Raw genomic sequence first — 17,171 nt, 5'->3', positions numbered from 1 at the left:
GTTATATGTGTGTCTGCCTTTTTCTCTCTTAACTACCCATCCTTCAGTTCTCCAGTTTTTAATAAAGGAGCTAGATTTGGAATAAATATGACCAAAATCTGAGTAAAGCACACACATGCATGTACATAGCACAGTAGGCTTGCAAGCTGAAGCGTATGCTCATCTTGCTTACATGTCAACTTTATTGTCACAAATTGTTTACATTTTCCTCCCCAAGCTATCTATATGCATACATCAAATATAGCACTTTGTGTACAAATGAAATAACTTTAGTACCCAAAGGCATGTGCTAGCATAAATTTGTTACTCTATACTGAGAATGGACAATCTGTGGCCCTCCAAATATTATTTTACTAAAGTTCCCTAGCCTATACAGCCAATGGAAAGGAATAATGGGAACTGAAGTCCAACAAAATCCGAACAACCACTAGTTGCCTATGTGTGCTCTATGTTGTGCTGCAAAACTTCATCTGGATTGAGCACACAGCTCTTTAAATATATTTCAGTTTTAAATGTGGATTTCTAATTGCAGAAATTGTGCATTTCTTGAGTTTATTCACTTGGCAAGTAATGTGATTATTCACCCTGGTTTTGCTGTGTCATGTTTCAGTGGCATGCACTACAAGGCTCATTCTTTATTGTTGTGATTTAATTCTGCATACAAAAATCTTAAAATAGTGAGGAGGAATATCTCCTTAGACCTTGATTCATCATCAAAGAACTTAATTAGATACAAAAACAAACACTCATCAGTCCAACATCTGGACTTCACTCTGTCACAGTGCTTATCACAAGTTTAGTTGTCCTCCATGACCTATAATTCTAAAATAAAATACGATAAGGAAGATCAGTGGGCCATTCAGTGTATGTATCTGATAATAGCATGTATCACAATCCCACAGGAAGCAGCACACCTTGTTCCACAGTATTTTGCAAACACTGACACTTGCCAACAAATATAGATTCTGGCACACATTTGCCGGTGGCATTCATTTTTTGTCACTGTGACTTTCCTTATGTGCAAAATCTAGGGATATATGTGCAAAGATCTCCAGTTTGGTTGAGACACTCATTCATTCCTTTAGAAAATGGCCTATATTTGCGCAGACAAATTCAGAAACAATTGCTTCAACTCATTTTCCCTCCTCTCCTTGGTTCTCACCACCACCAATCAATTTGTATGAAAACAGCACACAATACAGAAATATCTCCAAGCCAAAAAACTGAAACGTTTCTGAAGGGCAGGCTCATAGGATAGGGAGTTCTGATGTCAGAAATCAGTATAATGCTTTTTTTCAGCACAGAGCAAAAAAGAAGCTGGAATCTTCTTTTACAGATGCCACATCCACTACCATGGTGAACAGAAATCTCATCATAAAATATTCTCTAGGATTAGAAAGTGATGCTGGCAGTTATTCAAACTCACTCCCTTCCTCCCCTCTCCTCCATCCCAGGCCTACTTCCACAAACTCAAAAGGCTGAATGAAGCTTTGAATGGGGGCCAGTTTTAGTTCTGTTAGCTTCAAGGAAAACCAATATTGCCCTTAAGAAGAATGCCGCACAGTTGAAAGGAGCCTTCTTTCTCCTTGGGTGTCATCCCAATTCAATATCCATTACTAGCAAAACCATTCAGCAGGAAAGAAAGGAAACTGGGAGCCACAAGAATTATGGATTTATGTGTACAAGTGAGAGAGGCACTGAATTGCTTTGTTAGTCCACAGCAATAATCAACACAACTGGAAGCAACACACAACTAGCCTAACACACAACTAACTATGCTGATGTCAAGAAGCTGTGGATTTCACTGTATAAGTTGCCCCTCCTTTTTTGTGGGGGATCCGTTCCAGACCCCCTCGCAAAAATGGAGTTTTGCTTATATTCAAGCCCCATTGGTTTGAATATAGGCACAGGGGCATGGGGGCCTACCGTAGGAATGCCCCCCCATTCTTTCCCCCTCCGTTCTTCCCTTGCTTATGCGCAAAGGACGCGAGTCTGAAGACTGCAAGAATAGAAGGAGGACTGTACTTGGAAAATATTGATACCCACTAGCTTAGATGGTTTTAAAGGGAAATTAGACAAACTCATGAAGAGTATAAAGCTAGAAATGGCTACCAGGTCCCAGTGTCCATATACGACTTCCAGCAATATCACATACAGAGGACTTCTTGGCATCAGTTTTTGGGAAACAGTAAGCTAATGCTATTGTCCTCATATCTTGCTTCTGAATTCCCAGAAGCATCTGATTTTCTACTATAGGAAGAATCTGCTGGACTAGATAGGCCTTTGCTATGACCCAGGACCTTTCTCACTGTACTCTCCAACTGACCTCATGAACCATCTTAAATTTGTTTTCTCCCTTCTTTTCTACTCCAAGCTGACTTCAAAATAAAAAGTCCGCAAGTAACAGAAGAGCCATTACTTTCTTAAACCAGACCAAATGTCCAGCATTCCATTTCCAACCGAAGACAGCCAAATCCCTCTGGGTGCTTACAAGCAAACTAAGAGGAGGATGATCATCATCCACTCCTTCTGCCAAGGGATTATATTTAAATATCATGACCAGTGATCAGCACATCACCCTTCCCCAGCTTTGGCAGAAATCCCATTCAAAAATGAAGAGAATGCCTCACCTCTCAGAACATCTTGAACCCATTAGCTCTCATTGAACCCATTAGCTCTCGTATCAGCCATGTATCCTGGACTGTCAACTAACACCCTTCCTAACAAAGGAATGGCCACCCAACAGCCATGGTAGTATGTAAGGTGCAGTCTGAAGTTAAACTTACACTGTCCTGAATTTTAGGACAGAACCAGGGTTCTGTCCTACAAAGGGCCTGCCCATTATTGGTTGAAATGAATGAGGATCATACATTGGCTTTCAGACAATAGTAGTTATGTGTAGATTTGTATATAAAAGCTGAGTACAATAAGGGAGGAGAGAAAACAGGCAAGCAAAGGGGAGAATGAAAGAGTAAAAGATGAGATAAGATTAAAGTGTCACTGGGTTCCCCTTGGCAAGATCTTCCTTTATAGCTTAATGGAGACCTATTATTAGCCATAATTGATAAAGGCAACTACCAGATTCAGGGGTCATATGCCTCTTACTCTAAATAGGTAATAGGGGAGATCAGGGGTGGGGAACCCATGACCTTTCAGATATTCATGACTACTCCCATCATGCCATATCCTTGGCCAGGCTGGCTGGAGCTGATAGGAACTGGAGCCACAACATCTGAAATATTACTTTTCCAGAATTTCCCATCTAGCATAGCTACTGCAGATTCCAGAACTTGTGTAAAATTTAATCTGAAGAACCACAGATTCCCCATCCCATGAGTAGAGTGTAATTTACTTGTGGGCTTCTTGGGAATAACTGACTGGCCATTATGTCAACATCTAGCCTAGCTGGACATCTGGCCTCAGATCCAGTAGTGTTTTTCTTAAAGGTGGACCAGTCTGAGAGAAGACACAAGAATGGACTACTTCTTCAGAATCTGTACATCTATGCCAATACATAGGGCTTGTGGTGGGTGATACCACATATATTTGGGAATGTCCTCTTAAATTGTGAAGGAGAAGGGAGAATTCACAGAGTGAAAATGAAAATTGAGCATGGTACAAATGAAAGTGCTCTGCTTTAGAATTTGGAAGAGTTATTTTTTGAACTACAACTTCCAGAACCCCTAGCAAGCATGGCCATTGGGATTCTTGGAATTGTATTCCAAAAGGTAAACCCCAACGTTTAGCTGTCTTTTCTGATTCTGACCTGTTATCTGTATTTTCATGCATATACACACACACACATACACACACAGTGACCAAGTTGTTGAAATTTCCCTAGTTAGGATACTAAGGGTATTAGCACATAAGCCTCATTCTTACAGCAATTGTGTCAGTTTAAAAAAAAGGAAACATACTTATTTCAGAGCAGCCATTACTGCACATCTTGCCAATTGCGTGACTGGAGCGCTGCTGTCATCATGCTCTCTACCACACTCTCCCTTATCCCTGTCTCTCTGTCCTACGGCCTCCCCAGCATGCTTTTCAGGGTTTGTTTTATTTTTATTTTCACTTTTTCACACAATTCCAAAGGTCTGCTAATGCAATTTAAGTTAAAAAGAAAATAAATAGAAAAAATAATAATAAATGAAATCATATTGTTTGTGAATAGAGATGGGGAGGGGAGAGAGAAGGAGACAGTGACACCACATGACTGCCAGTCTTGTAACTGTCCTAGCAACAACATTTCACACCAGAGGACTAGTGTGATTGCAAGCTCATTGATGGGTTTCCCCCATCAGTGAAAAGGGATGCCGTAGCCATGATTCAGAGACACAGCAGCTACAGGTCAGAGGTGTCGTTGTGTGATAAGTACATGTTTTCCGTCTGTAATTGTGGTTTAAAAGGCACATGTGGTAATCTCCTTACTCTTCCATGATGATTATAATTATCTGATTTACTGTATTCCATAGCTTTTCATGATCTATGCAGTCACAACCTTTGCTATACTCTATAGGGCACATGCTGATTTTCTTTTGGAATTCCTTGCTGCACTCCATTAGCCATCATATGTTTGTAGTGTGGTCCCTAGTACCTCTGCCTTTCCTGAACTCTGCTTGGACCTCTGGGATTTCTTTCTTGATGTATGGATGGAGTCTATGTTGCAGAATTTTGAGCATAATTTTGCTTGCATAAGAAATTAGTGCTATGGTCCTATAGCTGCTACAGTCTTTTGTGTCTCCTTTTTTGTGGAAGGAGATATATATTGATAGTTTCCAATCTATTGGCCATTGTTTTGTTTTCCATATCTGCTAGTTATCACTATAGCAATAGCAAGTACATTTCTATAACACTTAATAGTGAACTCAGCACTGTCTAAGAGGTTTACAATGTGTAAGCCAATTGCCCCCAACAAACTGGGTATTCATTTTACCAACCTATGAAAGGATGGAAGGTTGAGTGGATCCCGGAGCCCTCCAGGATCAAATTCGCAACCTTGTGGCTGTGAATGGCTTCAGTACCAGCATTTAACCACTGCACTACCAGAGCTATAGTTGACTCTGTCAACATGGATTGCAGCACTTCGACTGGAATATCATCTGTTCCTGGTGATCTGTTTTTTGCCATTTCCCTTATTGCAGCTTTCACCTCACTTTTTAGAATTTGGGATTCATCTTCATATGGCTGTTTGTTCCACGTGTCCTTCATTTTGCCAACTCTTTTATATAATTCTTCTGTGTATTGCATTCAACATCTTTTTATTCCTTCTTGGTCTTGAATTATGTTATTTTTATTGTCATAGAGTGTCCCTGTCTTTGATTTGAAATTTCCTCTGATTTCCCGTATTTTGTAAAATAGGTCTCTTCTTCTTCCCTTTTTGTTGTTGTCTTCCATTTCTTTACACTGATCATTGTAGTATTTATTATTATTATTAACCTTTATTTATAAAGCGCTGTAAATTTACACAGCGCTGTACATACAATCTTTTTAATTGGACGGTTCCCTGCCCTCAGGCTAGTAGTTTTCTTTATCTTTTCACAGTAACCATTGTACAGTTGCCTCCATGCTTCTTCGTTTGTTCCTATCCCCCTTTTGTTTTGCTTCTCCTTTATTGCTTGTAGCATTTAATCTATCATCCATGGTTTCTTTTAGTCTACTGAGAGTGTCTGTCTGCACGCTTCTTTTATCTTCAGACCAGAGTTCTTCTGGTTCTCAATCTATTATGCTTAGTAACTCAAATCTGTTCTTATATTGTTGATAAATTCTGATGAAATATTGTTTAGATCGTATTTTGGTATGGTGACTAGTTTTGTTTTCTTTTTGTGTTTTTCTCTTATTTTTAATATGAGTAATTTGTGATCTGTGCCACAATCGATGCCTGGTCTAGTCTTGGACATTAGTGTGGAACTTCACCATCTGTTACTTCTGATTATATAATCTATTTGGTTTTTGTGTTGGATACGGATTTGCATAAAATAGCTATGTGTTAGTGTGTGTGTGTGTATGTGTGTGTAGATAATTAGAAATTATTATTACAATCTAAATAGAAATGCTGCTCACTGCAGTAGAAAGTGCTAAGTACTAAGCACTAAGTACAGTACTAAGGAAGGTCGAAAGTGCAAAGGCAGGCTCCCTCCTGTACATAAAGAGGGGAAAAACAACAACAATGACCATGGAGGATCTACATAAATTCAACCTAGACAATGAGAAAATTGAATGATTTCCTGTACCTTAGATCAAACATCGATCAGTCAAGAAGTAAGAAGGCTAGGAATGGGAAGGGGAGCCATGAAAGAACTAGACAAGATCCTAAAGAAGAAAGATATGCAACAGAGAACTAAAGTCAGACTCGTCCAAGTCATTGTATTCCCCAAAACCATGTATGGATGTGAAAGCTGGACAGTGAAGAAAGCAGATAAGAAGAATGTCAATTCATTGGAGACGTGATGCTGGAGAACAGTACTGAGGTAGACAGGCAAAAAGACAAATAAATGAGTTCTTGAATGGACCAAGTCAGAACTCTTTGTGGATGCCAAGATGACTAAACTGAGGTTGTCATACTTCAGCCCCATCATGAGAAGGCATAACTCATTAGAAAAAATAATTATGCTAGGAAAGGGAGAAAGCAATAGAAAGAGAGGAAGATCACATACTAGCTGGATAGACTCAATCTGGGAGGCCATAGGCCTAAGTCTACAGGACCTATGCAGATCACTGGATGACAGGGGACCTTGGAGATGTCTCATCCACAGGGTTGCCATGAATCAAGATCAACTCAAGGACAGCTAACAACAAAAATAATAGGGAAGGTGGTGACCAGGTAACTTAAGAAATATTTGCTTAGTCTCCTATCCAGAGATTCACTGCTGAGGGAAAAGTTCAAAGCCTCTAGGCTCCCCTCTTGGGTTCCTTATGTTGGACTGGTCAAGCATTCAAAGAATGGACTATCCTTTGATAACTGATCAAAGAGAAGACTGTCCTCTATAAAGTAAAACATATGGATTCCCTACATATAGTTGATGTCAATATTTGCGTGAGCAGCTTGCACTACATAGCCAACACATATGCATAACTGAATCAAACTCAAACTACTACCATCATTTCTAAATTTGCATTAATAATTTAGAGCATTTTACCACAATTTCCCAGAAGGTCAAAACTTCTTGCAATGAAAAATGCATTGGAATGCAAATAAACAGCTTCTGTTGTAAATGAATAGCTTAGCTCTTTGTACTTTTTCTCCTGAGAAGTGACATTGCCCCTCTCTGTAACTTGGCCACCCACTTTATCAGCTGCTGTTCAAATGCCTTCAGACAGATTCCTGTAACAGCTATATGCCTCAGCAATTCAGATGAAAGCTTTGTTGACACCGATCAAGCAAGGCCAGCAGGCATGTGGGCAGAACAACACTAATCTCTTTCCTTTCAGGCTCCAACCACTGGGCCCTTCCAAAGCAACACCTCTGCAAAAGAGGAACTAACTCAGAGACCTGCCCAGAGGTCTTACAGAAACCTTCCACTGTCAGTACCCTTTCAAATGAGGAAAACAACTCCCATTACTCCCAGTCAGCATGGAGGTGATAGGAGCTGCAATCCAATTCATGTGTAACATGCCCAGTTAGGAAAGGTTGCCTTACAATGGTGGGAGGCAGGAGTTCATGGATCACCAATTTAAGCTGTTTTTTTTTTTAAAGGCTATGTTTTGCATTAATCCATTGATCTGTACCTATATAGTTGTGTATCTATTGATGTCATTTTCAGTAATAGAAGTTATAACAATTATGCTATTTGAACCATAATGGATAATTTGGTGGGTTGTTTGTTTGTTTGTTTGTTTCTATAGATATATTATATTTGCCTGGACATTAACACAGTGCATTTAGACTATTCCTGTTTTGGAGTATTTCTTTCCAAGATTTTCTTTGCTACAAAATGCAGCCACTTAGCCACACAGCTCCTAAGTCCACTTTCAAGGAAATATGAAAGGAAAGGGAGGCAAGTGGTTGCAGGAGTGCTGCTGACAGAGGCCCAGACAATCAGACCCAGTGGATCCAACTGGGGTGCTTGGTCCCCAGAAAAAGGCCCAGTATGCCCAATAACTATGACATTATGACAGGAGGCCTGCAAGTCTCAAAGCTCCAGATAACTTGTTTAGCCTCATTTCCCCAGTCACAGTAATGAGTTTGCAACCTAGACCGGGCCCTTGGAAAGCAAATAGGAATCCCAAACCTCAGGACCTGGCCCTTGTGAGATACAGTTTTCTAACTATCAAAGTACCAAATCAAATTAATCAGGACAAAACAAATAAAGCAGCAATATCCAATTTATTAGTTAAAATCTTGCAAGAAGGGGTGTCCTGAGCAAGTAGGCACACCCCAAACTCGACACAGCAAGTTTTTAATCCCTTTTTCTGGCAGCGTTTTTCCTCCCCTGTGACTTTATTGGCTGATGTCATCAAGGTGTACAACTAATCTTGAATGCCTAAAATGAATACATTATCTTTGCCCCTGTTTACATCTCCCACCTACTCAAATTCAAAATCCCCTCACCATTATTTACATATCTCCTTCTAAGGTACTTTTTGGTCTTATTTTAACTATAGTGAAAGCTATGCAGTTGATATAAGCTTGAACTATGATTTCAACCCAAAGTCTCATTATTAACTATTCATCCTCCTTTTCATGTTTGCATTAAGTATCTTTTAGCTTGATAGCTATATTTGCCCAAAAAGCTTCTTTGCCAAAAAGCTTCTTTGTTTCTGAGTACTCCAATAGGTTCTTTCCAGATGTTATGAGAGTGCGGGGTGGATTGTGTAGGGAGAGGCGTTCCCTCAAGTAACTCAGGCCCAAGCCATGAAGGGCTTTAAAGGTAATAACCAACACTCTGTATTGCGCACAGAAGCTAATCGGCAACCAATGAAGGGATTTTAACACCGGTGTTATGTGGTCCAATCTAGGTGTTCCAGTGACCAGTCTGGCTGCCGCGTTTTCAACCAATTGAAGCTTCTGGACTTGGTACAAAGGTAGCCCCATGTAGAGCGCATTACAGAAATCTAAATGAGAGATTACCAGTGCATATACCACTGCTTCAAGGTCCTTTTGGTCCAGGTAGTGGCATAGTTGGCATATCAACCAAAGCTGGTACCAAGCACTTCTGGCCATCACATCTACTTGAGAAACTGTAGAGATGGATCCAGGAGTATTCCAAAACTGCGAACTTTGTCCTTTAGGGGAAGTATGACCCCATCCAGGACTGGTTGACAAATCTCCGTCCCTGGACTTAGGATACCTATCGCAAGTACCTCCATTTTCTCTGGATTCAACTTGAGTTTGTTTTCCCTCATCCAGCCCATTACCAACTCTCCAGAGGAGAGATGCCATCCTTAGTCACTGCAACAGTCGGAGACATAGAGAAATAGATTTGGGTGTCATCGGAGTACTGATAACACCGTGCCCCATGTCTCTGAATGATCTCTCCCAGCGGCTTTGTGTAAATGTTAAACAGCATGGGGGACAGAATGGCACCCTGAGGGATGCCAGATGTCAACTCTCTCTTAGAAGAGCAGCTGTCCCCCAGCATCACCATCTGGAATCTGCCCGAGAGCACAGTGCCCCCAATACCTAACTCCCTCAGGCGTTCCAGAAGGATACCATGGTCTATGGTATCGAAAGCCGCTGAGATGTCCAAGAGCACCAGCAGGGTCACACTTCCCCTGTCGATACCCTGATGGAGATCATCGACTAAGGCGACCATGGCAGTCTCAACTCTGTATCCCGCCCTGAAACCAGTTTGAAATGGGTCCAGATAATCGGCTTCATCCAAGACTGGCTGGAGCTGGAGGGCAACTGCCCTCTCGATCACTTTGCCCAAGAATGGTAGAAGGGAGACCCGCCTGTAATTATTTCTCAACAGGGGGTCCAGAGGAGGTTTTTTTAAAAAGTGATCTAACTATCATAGGGACCACCAAACGCAGTGTGCAAACAAGAATCAAGGAACACAAGAGAGACTGCAGACTGGGCGAGCCAGAAAAATCAGCAGTAGCAGAACATGCCACAAACCATCCTGGGCATAAAATACTGTTTGAAAACACTGAAATTCTGGACCATGCCAACCACTACCATGTTAGGATGCACAGGGAAGCCATTGAAATCCAAAAACACCTGGACAATTTCAACAGGAAAGAGGAATCCCTTAAAGTAAACAAAGTTTGGCTACCAGTCCTGAAAGATAGCAAGATAAAGACAAATGCAAATGAAAAATCTCCCAGAGTCAGGAGTTTTCCCAGCAGACAATGAGCACTAATCGAGCAGACATTAATCCTCTTGTGCAGACCCTCACACCCTGAGGACTGCCGTTAGCAACCAACAATACACATACAAATCACTCCTGCCTTTCCAGATCATACAATACATATAGTCAAGTCCTTTCCAGGCAAACATTCTCTGAAGATGCCAGCCACAGATGCTGGCAAAACGTCAGGAAGAAACTGTGCTAGAACATGGTCACATAGCCTGAAAAAACCACAAAAAACTATGGTCTAACTATCACTTGTTTCAGTTTTGATGGAAATATTCCCTCCCTGGAGGATGCACTGATTGTAAGTTGTAATAATATTTTCATAGCATCCCCTCTCTGGGAGGTCAACCATGATGGGCAAGGATCGAGAGGACATGTCCTCCTTACACTTCCAAGAAACTTTTCCACTTCATCAGTATTTACAAACTCAAAATGATCCAGTTTAACATAGTCCACAGAGTCACTGGATGTCTCTCTTCTTTTTAATGCCTGCATCCAGACTGATTCTTATCTAAGAGATTTTGGCAGCTTACAGACCGCCATTTAGTACGTAATGAATACGTACTAGGGTTAGGAAGGGGCAGTGCTTCCGCACCCCCTAACCCTAGTACGTATTCTGTACATACAATATGGCGGCGGCCTTTCCACACGGCCGCTGCCATATTTACGTTTCGGACGCTGTGCGTCCTCACTTGTCGCGGCGTCTATGACATTGCGAGTCCGCCCCTGGCGCCTCGCGGCGTCATAGAGGCGCCGCTTAAAGAAGCTCCATTTTGGAGCTTCTTTTTTGCTCCGTAACAGAGCCGCGCGGTTTGGCTGCAGCGGCTCCCTTATGGAGCAAACAGCGGCGGCGGCAGATCGCCGCAAAGCGGCGGTTTATAACCCGCCTTTCTCTGCAAAAAGGTCATTAAAAGCAACACAGCAGGCTTTAGTTGGTTCTAATAAAAGGTTCAGGGTGGGAGGCAGTTGTGTTAGCTCTTTAACCACCCTGAACAGCTCTGCTGGACGAGACTCTGCTGATGCAATACGTGCAGCATAGAAAGAATTCTTTGCTGCATCTATTGTCACTGCATAAGACTCCAATAAGATCTGACGGAGTGTCTCGTCATGTAATCGTTGATGTTTCCACCAGCAGTGCTCTAGTAGTTGTATAGTCCGCTTCATTTGACGAAGATCTTTGGTGTACCATGATTTTTTATTAGAAGTGGGCTGGAAAGGACACTCAGGAGTGATAGTGTCTATGGTGACGCTCTAAGAAGTGGTGACACCCCTGCTGCCCAAACACCTTCCTTTGGGCAGAAATGGGCTGTGGCCTATATCCCTTTAAAAACAACAAAGAGATGGTGTGAGTGGGGTGAGGCTCAGTGGGAAGAGAAAGGTCAGGCCCAGGTTTTTTTAAAAATAAATTTAACATTTCACACACACACACACACACACACACACACACACACACACATTTTAAAATTTTCTTTAAAAAACATCACATATTACTCATTTACTCACTGGCATAGGGACTGGCTAACCCGGGGCTTTTTTGTCTTTGTTTTTGATGAAATTGTTGTATGGTTTTATTGTTTCTTCTACTGTTTTTAACCTGTTGTAAACCGCCCTGATCTGTTGGAAGGGCGGTATATAAATAAAAATTTTATCATTTATTTATTTATTATTATTAACTTTAACCACATGAAACAATGTACATGTAAACGCTTTTGTAATTTAAAGGTATAATTTTAATTTGGCTAGTTGTTTACATCATAACTATTGCCATTACATTCAGTGATACACAGGAATTATGATTTATGAATAATATTAGTACACAGAACATTACTAAGGATTTTATATGGTGTGGTACAGGAGGTGGTCAATGGTGGGGGTGATGCCATGAATTATTGTACTGGGTGATGCCAAACTATAGTGGTGCCACTGGTACAATTTGTCAGCTACAGGGAACTTTCAGCAGGCTTATACCAGATTGAGCTCTGAAAGCTGTCCTGGGGGCCTTCCTCTGCATCCCATCACTGGGGATTATATGTGCGGAAATGAGAGTGGGCCTTTGTACCCGCAGCATCCCAAATGTGTCATGTGTTTCCCTTAGAGGCCTGCTAGGGCTTATGATAGCCTCATTGTCTGTTAATTCACTCTAGCTTTTGAGGGGTAGTGATAATTGTAACATTATCAACAGAACTGAAGTTAATGACAAAAAGTTACCCAAGGAAAACAGTCTCTAAGGGGCTTGACAGACCGCCCCTTAAGTGCTATGCGGCACTCCTTCAGCACTATGTCGTATGGATACAGCACTTGAGGAGTGCCATGATACCGTGCACTGTGTGGAGTGGCGCATGGCATTATGGCACCCTGGGGGCGGAATCGTGGTGTGCATCATCTGGACGCAATGCTCCAAATCTGCCCCAAACCAGCCTTTCAGGCCAGCCTGTACAGAGCCTAAGGGAACTCCTAGTTTTAGTTAGAGGCCTAGCTTTTCTTGCATCCTTTTATCATTTCTTACATCAAATTATGGCTCAATTCAAAACTGTGTTTTTTCCCCTTTGATTCTGTGCATTTGTTCCTTGAAATTTTTAGGCCCTTTCATACAACACGATTATAATGCATTGACACCACTCCAAATGCTGTAGTTCCATCCTATGGAACCCTGGAATTTGTAGTTTTATGAGGTATAGTGGGCCCTTGGTATCTGCTGAGGTTTGGTTCCCCATAGATACCAAAATCTATGAAAGTCATATTATATACAATCGCATTGTAAAATCATATTCCTTACATAAAATGGCAAAATCAAGGCTTGCTTTATGGAATTTAATCTATCTATCTATCTATCTATCTATCTATCTATCTATTTCAAGCCATGGTTGAATCCAAGGATATGAAGGGACAACTGTATTTAGAATTCTCTGCCGGAGAGCACTGGTACCTCTCCAAACTCTAATTGTGTCAAGTGGAAGGGCCATTACTGCTTCAAAACTATTTTCCCCCAGATATACTACAGAAGAATATCCCTTTATCAAAACTATTTTAAACTGTTCTTTTTTTAATCGTTATTATTTACTGCACCACAAAAGCTTTAAGATATAGGCTAAGATAGAAATAAATAAGTGATTACTCCTATATTGATGATGGAAAGTTTTTTTTACTCTACTGTTTTGTTAGTCGCTCTTTCACATACCTGCGGACTTACCCCAAAGCTGCTTTAGCCCTGTTGAGGTATATCCACACAGCAGAAATAAAGCTGCCATGATGCAATGCTATGGAATTCTGAGATTTGTAGTTTTGTGAGATATTTAATATTACATGTCAGAGAGCTCTGCTGCCATCTTAAACTACAAATCCTAGATTTCTATAGCACTGAGCCATGGAAGTTAAAGTAGTGTCAAAACTGCTTTCTGACAAGGCACGTACTTGCATAGCACCTGTTTTTTCTTCTTACTTGAACTAATAGCTGCTAGAGAGAAGTAGACTGAAAAGTAAAGAAATGCTATAGAGGAAAAGGCTTATACAGACCACTCGCAAAATTGAAAACCCCCAGGGCAAATGTAAAGAAAAAACAAAACAGGTTAAACCACTGTTATTGCTCTCATTAAGTCCATCTTGGTCTTGATACACCCATAATATCTAGGTTTGATGAGTCAAACAATTTACTAATCCAGGGGCTCCAATCCAAGAAGCCCAGCAACCCAGGCTTGTGACAATTGTTTCTTGAAAACCCAGTGACCCAAGAAGCCAACTTAACTGAGAAGGCAAACAAGGAGGGAGTGGTGTCTCAAAGATCACAGTCAGGTATTAATAGCGAGCAAGGGGGAGCAAAATGTTATAAAGCTGTCCACGCACGTTGCTGGTTCAACTCCTTTGTGCTGCAGTTCAGGTAAGAGAGGGTGATTCCTGGGATTTCCCTTTCTAGAATTACCCTTGGGAGGTAAAATGTGGTTAAGGGAGAGAAGCGTTCTGGCCTAAAGCCAGAGAATGACAAAACAGAGGCACTGAAGAGGGAGATTTGCTTCTGCTATAGAACCACCAATGCTTTAGATAAATAGATAGATAGATGATGATAGATAGATAGATAGATAGATAGATAGATAGATAGATAGACAGACAGACAGACACACACACATATACGCACAGAGAGAGAGAGAGAGAGAGGTACACACACACACACCCCTACATACATCTAAAATTTAAAGTGTAAATGTAACAAACATGACTGTTGTGAAATCCAGCTTTTTTTGCTGGGTGATATCTGGTAAGGTGGAACTCTACTACTACTCTACTGCTCTTGTTTGGGATGCTGGCTGGCCAATCAGACATACCTTATTTCAGGATACTCCATCCCATTGCCTATTTCCCCCTCTATTCTGTCATTTCTCTTCTCCCCATGTAGGATCAGGGGTCCTCAGTGAGTTGTTGGGGAATGGTTTGTTTTGACTTTGTTGTCCCATTTTCTTCCTATAGATTTGGGGGTGTCACTTGGTTTTTCAACAGGCCTTGTGTTTACTCCAAGCCTGTTGATTCATCCCTTTTTTGCCTGGATGGTGCAGTTTTGCTGCATAAGGGTCCATCCTGGGGAATTCCTCACCACCAGCAATGCACAGCATATGAAGCTCAGGATTCTGTAGGATGGAACCATGTCAGTTAAAGTGGTCTTAAACTGCTATAAATGTGTAGAAACTCTAAATAAAGTGTTTATTGTACAACTGCCTTGACTAATTCATGACGTTTTGCAGGGCTTCTGACAATTTTGCTTCTCCACTCCTTCTCCCTCCTATGCTTTCCTACCATTCCTTCATATTTTTTCTTTAGCACCCCCGAACACTCACAGCTTTTAATGAAGGAAATGCAAAATAGCTTTACAATGCCTTTTGACTGCTCTCAGTAGAAGCCACTATCACAAACATCTCCCCCAGCCCCAGAACAGAGATTCACTTTGATAGGTATAGGACAGGATGGGCCCTTTGTGACCTTCCAAATTTTGTCAGACTGCAATGTCCATCAGCCTTACCCAGCATACCCTCAGTCAAAAAATGTTGGGAGTTGCAGCCCAACACCTCTCAGCAGGGGCACACTAGTCCATTTCTGTTGTAGGAGATGGGTCCATCTTTGACCATTGTCTATAGTACAGTATACAGTACGACCCCTGTATCTGCAGGGGTTATGTTCCAAGACCCCTATGGATACCTGAAATCACAGATAATAGGAAACCCTATTATATTCAAGTAGATGAAGCATGTCATAGAACCTCATTGGAAGACCTAGAAATACCTAGAGAATATATATATATATATATATATATTGACATGCATAAGCAAAACTGCAGATGCTGAGTCCATGGATATGGGGGTTATACTGTAAATTCAAACTGAAGCAGTCAGAGGACCCTTTGCCACTAACAGGATGAGAGCTTATTTCATTTGGATGTTGGAAACCCACCTGAGAGAGTGTGACTTGCCCATGGTCACGCAATAGGTTTATATGGCCAGCTGGGATTCATACTGTGGTCTCCAGAGTCCTAGTCCAACACTCAAACCCTTATGCCATACTGAAACTAGGTGGTCTTTAAAAATCCTCAATCAGGGCTGAAGAGCCCTGGTGGTGCAGTGGTTAAATGCCTGTACTGCAGCCACTCACTCAAAACCACAAGGTTGCGAGTTCAATAATAGTGAAAGGGCTCAAGCTTGACTCAGGCTTGCATCCTTCTGAGGTCGCTAAAATGAATACCCAGATTGTTGGGGACAATTAGCTTACAGTAGTAAACCGCTTAGACACTGCTAGTTCAGTATGAAGTGGTATATAAATGAAGCTGTTTGTTTTTGTTTGTTATGAAGCTGCTTCCTGAATGTACCTGAGTTCAGAAAATGACCCCGATTGTTTGTTAATAGATTGAAGTACCACTTGCATTGACTGAGTAAGAAACAGTTGTTTCAACTGTTTTTACTCCTTGCAGAATTTACTGTGGCAGGAATAGGAACTGAAATTAGTTGTTAACAGGCACCTACATTGGGATAAATAAGTAACTGCCAGTGGGAAGAATATGTTCCCAGATCCCAGGTAGAACCAGTGCTTTAAAAGTTATTTTAAGTAATTCATTCCCATTGCATCTTGTAGTATTTGCAAAGTAACTTGCCATCATTGCTTCTTTTTGAAGTGTGTTTCTTATGATGTTCCCATTACTTTAAAAAAGATATTTTAAAATCTTGTCATTTCAAAATGCCGGTAAAATTCATAACAATGTCCTTCATCAGAACAGGGATACTCCAAGTGGTAATCTATGGACCATTGGCTGCCAGTAGGATAGAAAGAAACAACAGTAGCTAATGGGCACAAATAAATAATACTTGCCACACTGCTAAAGCACTGTTCTTCCAATTTGTTATGTTACTTCTGAAATGTAATTTTATTCCACCTTTATTCAGATAAAAAACAGCAGCTTGGTGTAGTTAACAATGCTGTTTGTAATTCATTACTTCCAGGCTTTGCTACAAACATACAAACTCTAGCTGTCATGGCCTAAAACTACAACTTGTTACTGCAGCTGGATGAAAGTATCTGAGGCTTCCAACGGATGGGCCTTGCCCAAGCATAAATCTACATTTTTCATGGTTCCCCCAGAAAGGGGAGTGATAAAAAACTTACATTTCCATTTTCCATCTGAAAATATGTAGGTATATAATATATTTGTCTCCACTCCACTTTGTCTCAACCAATTATAGAACTAGCAAATCACTCAATTATTTGGATGACTTGTATTTATCTTCTAGTATTTGTTCATTAACATCTGGGTTGATGAACTGAAATACTGATTAAGTAGCACACTGATCTTTCTCAGCACTGTTTCAGGGTGGTTTAGGCACAATGTACACAAAACAAGACTGC

This window comes from Sceloporus occidentalis, unplaced genomic scaffold (assembly GCF_023333645.1).
Source record: "Sceloporus occidentalis isolate IW3139 unplaced genomic scaffold, rSceOcc1.0.p SCAF_1, whole genome shotgun sequence".
NCBI classification, from domain to species: domain Eukaryota; kingdom Metazoa; phylum Chordata; class Lepidosauria; order Squamata; family Phrynosomatidae; genus Sceloporus; species Sceloporus occidentalis.
The sequence above is the reverse complement of the archived record's forward strand: the minus strand, read 5'-3'. Positions refer to the sequence as shown.